This window comes from Mytilus edulis, chromosome 3, assembly GCF_963676685.1.
Source record: "Mytilus edulis chromosome 3, xbMytEdul2.2, whole genome shotgun sequence".
Lineage (NCBI taxonomy): Eukaryota > Metazoa > Mollusca > Bivalvia > Mytilida > Mytilidae > Mytilus > Mytilus edulis.
The window spans coordinates 53,456,942-53,466,903 of NC_092346.1; the positions used below are offsets into that span (position 1 = coordinate 53,456,942).

General features: G+C 32.1%; 1 pseudogene; it reads right to left on the reverse strand.

Annotated features, from left to right (window-relative positions):
- Window positions 1–2,369: 2,369 nt before the first annotated feature.
- On the reverse strand, window positions 2,370–6,526 carry LOC139516835 (calcyphosin-like protein; annotated as a pseudogene).
- Between the last annotated feature and the right edge of the window lie 3,436 nt (window positions 6,527–9,962).

Consider the following 9,962-nt stretch of genomic DNA (forward strand, 5'->3'; position numbering starts at 1 on the left):
TGTTTTATATCAGTTGACATGATAATTACCAAGAAACATGTATATAAATATAAATATGAATAGATTAATCGATTCCTTGAATTAAATGATAAGGAACAATAGAAAATATACCTGCTCGATTTGACGAAATGTCTTTCTTGTCGTATTGTTGTAATTCTTTTGTATACAACGCATTCTAGGTTATTTAAATTCTGCTTAATCTGATAACTGTTATTTTATTTTTGTGCATATTGGTATATTGTTGTTATCATAAAAACATCAAATTGAGACGACGCCAAATTGCATTCGTATTCAGACTTCTCTTTATGATACGCAATTACCGACAGCTTTCAGACATAATGATGTTTGATTCGTTACTTCACATTCGGGGAAAAGGATAGCGGGATTGTTGCGGCGACAATTAGAACGTCGTCATCTATGAAACAGATTTTTTTGTAACGGTCAAATAAGAAATAAGAAGAAATGATATTGACTTCATCACTTGGAACTCTTTGTTTAAATTTCCATTACGAGTAGCAACCTTCGTTCAAGGAAATCATGATAGGAATACAAACCGTGGAATATCGCATCAACTGGGAGATATATAATTCACCTGCGCCTACATGTTACGGTGATATTGTTTGATGTCAATAATTATTGGTGAATAATCAAATACCTAGTTTTCTTTCGGAATATTGAAAACAAACCACGTATTAACCTCAAGAAAAGATAGCATCAAATTATTTTTTCAAAACCACCTCGCTGATGTTTACTGATGTTTGAAACTCTTACATCAATATTGAATAAAAAGTAAAATAACAAAAACACCTGATTGCAGGGAAAATTCAAAACGGAAAGTTAGTAATCAAATGGTAAATAAACGAACCATTTTACATGTAATAAAACGATAAGGAAATCACAAAACTTCATACCGCGCGATACCAGGTGCATTGGAAATTCGTTGTTAAAATCATAAAAAGAAATGTCTAACTGCTTATATACAAAAAGAAGATGTTGTATGGTTGCTAATGTAATAACGATCCATCACAGATCAAAATGACGTTGGTTTAAGCAACTGTTGGTCACCCTCAAATTACAACAATAAGTTAAAACCCATGCCGGAAAGTAAGTAAATAATGGCTCTAAATGACAAAATGTTTTTCAATGTAAACATTCAAAACAAGAAAATTAGCGGCCTGATTTTAAATAAAAACAACAGTAGTATACCGATGTTCGATAATCATCATTCGATTAAGCAAAATCAAAATACAATATCATACACACAAAAAAGGACACATATGATAGACACCAACGACAATAAAAAAAATACAGGCTTCTGGCCTGGAACGGAAACATTCAAAATGTAGCGTTGTTGCACGTGCTTGATAGCGCTTAACCGTTCATCTAATTTGGGACAGTAGTGTTTTATCTCGAAATAATGACAAACTATAAAAAGCACAAACAGCAACCAACAAAAAGACTTGAAACAAAATACTCTTTTTTCAAAATTTAGAATTGAATTACTAGTACAAAACTGAGTACAGTTCATATAAAATAAATCCAACCACAAATAGTCAAAAGTGGAAGTGATAAACACTCTGAAAATCGCATTCACTTCAAACGATATGAGATGAGGACAGTACAAGCTGTTCGAGTTATGAATACATTATCCCTAATACAACTCCAAAGTAATATACAGTCGTTGGTGGGAAAACCAGCAACAATGTCAAATTGCAGATAAATGAACATGTGAAAATCTGTGACAGTGAACATATAATGTTTGTGGTGCACAGTCCTTGGTTTTTAAAGTAGTTTATAGTAGACTGAACCTCGCATAATGGTTATCTTTCAGTTTGTTTAAATTTCAGCTTGTCAGTTAGGGACGACATAAAACAATCAATGGATAAAAAAAAATACACTAAACTGCAAATAGTTTGTTTGTTTTTTTTTTTGGGGGGGGGGGGGGGTGGAGGGGATAAAACTCTGCAAGTTTAATTTATCTGACATCGATTTTTGAATTGAAAAATATGGATATACAAAACAAACATATATTTTTTCGAACAAACAGGACACATGATACAAAAAGTATACTCTGATAGCATATGCCCTTATTATTGATCAATCAAAAAGTTAAGAGAGGGGGTGGTGGGAGAGCGTCAATGAATAAAAACTTTTACATTTTTACCATTTTACTTCATTATACTTTTTATGTCGTCCCTTATGAGTTAGACTATTGCTTTGGTAGTTTCTGTCTCTCTTTTACTCCTATGAAATAAGATAAGTTGTTAGAAATTGAAAATAATAGTAAAATCAATCGAATCTGGTCATGCTAAACGTTTAAGCAGTAAATAAGAAATGTTTTTACATCCTGATATATATAATGAGTTTAATGTACACAATGAAGATATAATCGTGATATTCATCTCTACAAATGACATTCCTTATAAAATTTGTTCTATCTATAACATTCTATACAGATTATACAGCAATTGAAATGTTAATAAAAATCCTAATACTTTCCTGTAATGAAATAACTTAAACACAAAATAAAGTGTTCATAAAAGGAAACCTCAATACTATTTCATTATGCGAACACACAATGTGTTTTTTCGAATTAGGCATTTCTTACCATCTTATGATAATTTAGGAATCCAACTACGGTTATGCATAAACCAAAACTAAATATTGTTTTTAACATTTGAAATAATTCAGTAGTTCTGAACAGACAATATTGAAATTCATTATGAAATAAGATATACCTGTTAAAAAAACACCAGAATATGTGCCCTTTAAATTTTCTTACTTAACTCTGGTTCTATATACTCAATATGTAAATACACAATGCCTTGTCTTTCGAACAACATTGAAATACAAGTAATTTACTTTAAAGTTTTAAGACAAACAGTAATTTTCTTATATACTTTTTATGTAGTTTCTTGTTTGGTTTTGAAAACAATAAAAGATAATACTTTGAACTTAAACGTTGTTTTTTCAAATGATATGATGTGTCGCAGTCCAAAGGGTAGTATCAGTAAATTATCCAGATATTGTTGGTTTTAGATATTTTCATTCGGATCAAACAGTTTTTCTATATGTCCCATGCAGTTTTCATCATTTTTACAAAGTCTTCATCTGTATCTATATTTGCACCAACCCCACTGTAGTAATCAGTAAATTCTTCTTTGGTCACCTAAGTCACATAAAAATAAAGTTAAACAGTGCAATATCCCTAACTTATCTTTAATTCATCTTTCATGGATGTAATATTTTATGGAGACAACAATATGTTTTAAACTCTAAGAAATAAACATTGTAAGCATGTGCTTACAAATAATTTTATACATCTTTTTTCCATAAGACTTTACTTTAATCGTTTAGCTTCTTCAGGGCTGTCGTCTTCCAACAAGATCCATGCTTACATTTTCTTTTAGGTGTTTTAAAAAATCTTTATTAAATAAATATTTTTATAACTTCCCGTTTACAACAAAATAAATGGGGTTGAGGGTTGGGGTTTGGGTAGGATATATTTTCCTAAGCACATGATTACATTCACATATTAACGGTAAGGTATCAAATAAATACGTTATATAATTTGCGAATCTCATTGTGTAGTAGTGGCAGGTTCAAAAATTTTCATAAAGAAGGGGGACACTGGCTGCTATAAGAGGGAACCTGATTCAGTGATCCATAAACAATCAACCAAATTTTTTCAACAAAAGAGAGAATCCTTGCCCCCTGAAATCCGCTTCTGGACAGGTCATAATTTCATGCGTGTAAAAACTGAGTACTTTTCGGTAATCACAGCAACGAGATTGGGAAGTGAGGATAGAATGAAGTATATAACTACCCTCTGTTATCTCTTGATTTGTTGATTATACGTGATTTGAAGAGGATCGTTAATATTTAGTTCTTAACAAACGAATTATTAGTATTTATTTCTATATGTAATATAATTATTGATCCATTTAACTGTAGCTAATTTATTTAATAATGTTCTACAAAAAACGTAGACTCTCGACTGACTTTTAACTATTGGTTAAAATTTAAGGTAGCTCTATATGTGCCTTAGACTTAAGTGAAATCTAAGTAAAGGCAACAGTAGTATACCGCTGTTCAAAACTCATAAATCCATGGACAAAAAACAAAATTGGGGTAACAAACTAAAACCGAGGGAAACGCATTAAATATAAGAGGAGAACAACGACACAACACTAAAATGTAACACACACAGAAACGGACCAACGTCAGACAAAATCCCACGAGAATAACAAATATAACATCAAAACCAAATACATGAATTTGGGATAGACAAGTACCGTAACACGTCTTATCGCAATGTCTAAGGCGTTGTCTTTGTATAAGGGGTATAATGCATACTATTTAAGTTTTGTTGGCGTGATTTTACTAAGGAAATACTAAGTTTAAGATTTTTCATGCATACCACTTAGTTAAAAAGGGCGGAGGTAAACTGAAGTGTTAATAACGAAAATCTTAACTTAAGTAGTTTATGCATACGGGCCAAGATACATAAGAAAATAAAACGTTTCTTTTACCGTTCCGTCTTTAATTCCCTGGTCAAACACATCAAGAAATGTTCTGAGAATTTGGTCCTCAGTCATTTCTCCGTTTTGGAATTGAGGATGGTGTTTAACACTGAAAACCCCTCAGATCTTCAACAGTTATTACTCCGTCACCAGTTTTGTCAAACTTGGCAAATGATTCATTGATGATCGAGATCCTCGTCTGTGACATTGGAGGCTGGTAGGTAAAACATAAAATTAAAACCAAAAACTTAAAATAAAAATCTAAAATGAGATTCTTTGTTGTTTTAATTGAGCCCTAATTCATTAAGTTAATCTGGCACTTCAAATAAAGAAATAAAAATAAGAAAGAGGCGATGTTGCATATGGTTTCATCCGTATTCAATATAAGATTCTCCAAATTTGTTCGAGTTGTTGTCGTCTACGAATATAGTACCCAGAATGGACAGTGCATAACTTAAGCAATTTACCACTTACACCTTCCTAGTGCTCCATATTCAAAACAGATCCTTTTTAGGTTGGAGTAAAAACTTTGTTTGGATCATAAATTCCCAGGCAAAGTAGTAATGTGGTATATTTGAAAAGGGTAAAAAGTTATAGCTTCTGTATCTGTCAGGTTAAAAATATTTTTGTAGTTGAAACGCTTTAGACGTCAAAAATGTTTTTTCAAAATTGGATTTTGCAGAACACGATGAATCTATTTATTAATACTTAACATCAATATAGATTGGCAAATAAAATATTCGAAATTTGAATCAATACTTTTTTCCATCAAGATTTTAACAAAAACAATCACACCTTATAATGCTCACACATCAAATTACCAAGCTCCCCGTTACGGTACAAAGGGGAATATTCGTTATGGCAAAAAACCACGACAAAGAGGAAAATGCCATACCATGGTGAAATGAAAATTCCACGTGATAACAGCTAGTTGATACATCTATAATGTATAGTGTAGATATTATAAACCGACCAAAACACAAGATACTGATACTGAAGTGTATAAAAAATTAAATCTAAAAAAATACCACACTCCGAGAAAAATTCAAAACGTAATCAAATCTCAAAATCAAAAGCTCAATCACATCAAACGAATTAATAAAAACTGTCCTATTTTTGATTTTGGTAGGAGCATTCTCTTATGTAAAAAGTGGTGGATTATGTGATGGTCAGGAATCACTGACTCAATAATTCAGAATAAATAGAATTGATTCCATGGTACAATTAACGAATTTGAATGAAAGAATCGGAGGAACTGTCTAAATATTTTTTTAAATCTAATTGAAAAATAATTGTAGAGAACAGCTTTAATAGCATTTTAAAAAACTACACAAAATGTTCGTAAAATTAATGATATTTTTAAGCAATCAAAAGACGAGGATTGGTGCCTAACATCACTTCTTTTGGAGTCATGAGCATGTAATTCGAGCGTCATGGTCTTTTTTGTTTTTCCTTTGTTGTTTTCCTCATATGTCAAGCCTTTGTTTCTCTGTTTTAACTTGTTTCTGTGTTCTTCATGTCAGAGTCTTCTGTAGATATAATATTATATGGGTTTACTCATTGTTGATGGTCGTACAATGTCCTATAAGTGTTTAAATCCGCACCATTCGGTCATTTGAATAGTTGTTTATTTTTATTTAATTATACCATATCTCATTATATATTTAAAAATTTATCTTAGATTCATTTCTCTCACCGTGTTTAAGGATGCACATTAAAAGGTTTTTCACGTCTTATTATTCATTTTTCAGGAAAACTCATCATGCTTTTTAAAACAGAAAACCTTCAATACTAAGTGTCCTTAAGTGGTCTATTTTTATAATATTTACCCTTAGTGCTTCTAGGAATTCGTCAAATGTAATTCCATTTTGGCCATCTTTGTCAATGTATTTAAACAATTCTTTTACTGAACTATCGGGTAAGTTGAGACCAAAGTCTTTTAGGCCACTACTGAATTCCTTCAAACTTAGGTATTTACTATGATCGGCATCCATTTTTCGAAAAGTTCTAAAAGTAAATTAACATACGTTTAAGACATTTAAATCAAACATAACTTCAATTTGACTGCACGTTTTTCAAGTTTCGGATGACTAAAATGTGTATATGTTCAGCATGATTTGTATGCACCACCTGTATCAAACAAAGATTTACTAAACGTTTCTGATTTTGTATTCGTTTATCAGTTCTTGTCCCTGGTAGGTTAAAATATGACAACTAAGAGATATTTATGAATTTTACAGATTGTTCTTATATTGTACTGTTAAAATTCTATACTATCCCACCAGCATTCCGTATGTTCCTGTCTTTAATCAGGAGCCTTTAATTCAGTGGTGTTTATGTTTTTTCTTTAATTTGATCTTGTGTTGTGATGCTGCACCACTGTCCCAGATTACAGAACAGTTGTGCGCTTCTACATCCCGTAGCATTCTATATGTGTTTGTCCCAAGCCAGGAAGAGCATTTTATTCGCTGGTAGGCATTGCATCATATTTCTCATATTTGGGTTTCGTTAATCTTAAACTGTTATAAATAATGGGATAAGTTTTCTCGATGCAATTGATTCCCATTTTTTTGTTGCCTTAAAAGCTGACAATAAGTTTTTTTCTCATTGTTGAAGACCTTTTGGTTACCTATAATTGCTTACATCAACGTTATTTGAACTCTTATGGAAAGTTGTGTCATTGGCAATAATACCACAATATGTCCTTGTTTTTATACGCCCGTCAAAATTTTGACGGGACGTATTATGGTATACAAATGTCCGGTGTCCGTCCGTCCGTCCGTCCGTCTGTCCGTCTGTCCGGCGTAAACATGTCGCACCGTAACTTGAGAACGACATATCCAAATTTCATGAAACTTAATATATACACATGGAAAAAAGTATTGCAACACCTTGATTTTTTAAAACTTGAAAAATCAACCTCTTATTTTGGATGTAATATGATAAGATATTTGTAAAATAATATTGAAACCTAGTTTATGATAACATTGGCATTTAAAAGAACAAAAAATATTTGAAAAAAAAATGAATTATTTAACCACAATTTTAATAACAAAATGAAGTGTTTTTTGTACAAAAAAATGCATTTTACAACTTTTACTGTAGTCGAACTTTACAATGTCTGACATTTCAAAATAAATCTTAAGATGATTGTTCACATCATGGTTGATCGTTATACGCCAAAGAATTAGAACTTTGTGCGCAGCCTCAATTCAAACGGATAACCGCCTTTTGACGTCTTATGATTCCTGCCATAAATCGAATAATTTGTTGCTAAGGTAGCAGTAACCATTTCTGATGAAGGGCATTGGTTATTTCATGAAGTGTTTGAACTAGGGTGTCCTTCCGCGCACTTTACGCCCAATAGTGTCCCATATATGCTCGATATGGTTCAAATCCGGGCTACGATCGGGCCAAGAAAGATGAACCAAATTTCATAGGAACAATGGATCTTCCTCCACGATTCTAATTTCCAATTTTGGCGAGCTCCGCACTACATTGGATACGGACAACTGTGTGTCTGTTCGTAAGCAATGGTCCTCGAAATGGTCTAATCGCACGATAACCAGTAGCGATTAGTCGATCTCGAACAGTTCTTGTTAAAAGCTTATGTATGCCCACCACTCTCTTTTTAGAATTGTATTGTATGCAATGGGTTTCCTTCTTACCAACCTTCATTATGCTTGATTTTCTCTAGCAGATGGTATAGGGGGTCTTCCTGCTGTCGGAAGGTCTTTAACACCGTTTATTGCCTGATTTTTATTCTCAAAACGACTTAAAGTGGGATGGTGAAGACCAACAATACGTTCAGTTGTCACTGCGACATTCCTGCTTCTCTCATGCTGATTATCTGCCATATTTCTGCAGTTAAGACTTGTGGAGGACCCATAACAAGGTGTCAATCATATAACTTTATAAACTTGGTTATTTAAAGTATTGAAAACAATGAAGATAAAAACATCTGTTTTGCTGTTTACGGGTACAGTAGCTGCATGTGCAGATAAGAATTTATCGAGTCAATATTTATTGATTAAACTCAGGTGATATTTAAATAATGTTTAACTAGTTCTATTTTAACAAATTATATCACAAAAAAATAAAAAGTGTTTTTTTAATTTCAATTTCAATTTGGTGTTGCAATACTTTTTTCCATGTGTAATGTTGTTTCTTATGATGGTCAAATGATCTGTATACTTTTTGGTGAAAATAAAATTTAAACTTTTTGAGTTACGGCACTTTGTAACTAAAACAGGGGTGTGTGTTTTTTTCACATGTCGCACCGTATCTCAAAAACGTTTCTTGATTATTGCTTAAAACTTTACACACTTCTTAGTTATATTAATCTTAATATCTGTATACTTTTTGGTGATGATTCAAAATTTCATTTTTGAGTTTTTGAGTATTTTGTAAAAAAGGGGGAGGTTTTTTTTACATGTCGCGCCGTATCTCAAAAACGATTTATTATTGTTGCTTAAAACTTTACACACTTCTTAGTTATAATAATCTTAATATCTGTATACTTTTTAGTGATGATTCAAAATTTCATTTTTGAGTTATTGAGTATTTTGTAAAAAAGGGGAGGGTTTTTTTTACATGTCGTGCCGTATCTCAAAAACGATTTATTATTATTGCTTAAAACTTTACACACTTCTTTGTTATATTAATCTAAAGATCTGTATACTTTTTGGTGATGACTCGAAATTTTATTTTTGAGTTATTGAGTATTTTGTAAAAAAGGGGAGGGTTTTTTTTACATGTCACGCCGTATCTCAAAAACAATTTATGATTATTGCTTGAAACTGTACACACTTCTTTGTTATACTAATTTAAAGATCTGTATACTTTTTGGTTTGATTCAAAATTTTATTTTAGTGATATTTGTAAAAAAGAAACAGGATGGAGGGGGGGGGGGGGGGGGTTTCACATGTCCCGCCGTGTCTCAAAAACAATAAATGGTTATTGCTTAAAACTTCCTCAGAAACTATTTATGATTATTGCATAAAACTTCCACACAAGACGTCGGGCGTATCATGCGCTCATGGCGAAGCTGTTTATTATATAACAGCATGTATTCAAAATTTTCTCATGTATACTGCAAATTAACATTGTTTAAGATGTGTGAAACACGACCGTTTCGGAAATGTTACTGTATCGAAATTTTAGTATAGATATTAAAGCCCAGACCTGCAGCAAGTTAGAAATAAACAATTATAGATACCAGGATTACAATTTTGTGCGCAAGATGCGCGTTTCGTCTTCAGAAACTGATCAGTGATGCTCGACTCAAAATAGTTTAAAAGGCATAATAAATAAAGGCAACAGTAGTATACCGCTGCTCAAAACTCATAAATCCATGGACAAAAAACAAAATCGGGGTAACAAACTAAAACCGAGGGAAACGCATTAATTATAAGAGGAGAACAACGACACAACACTAAA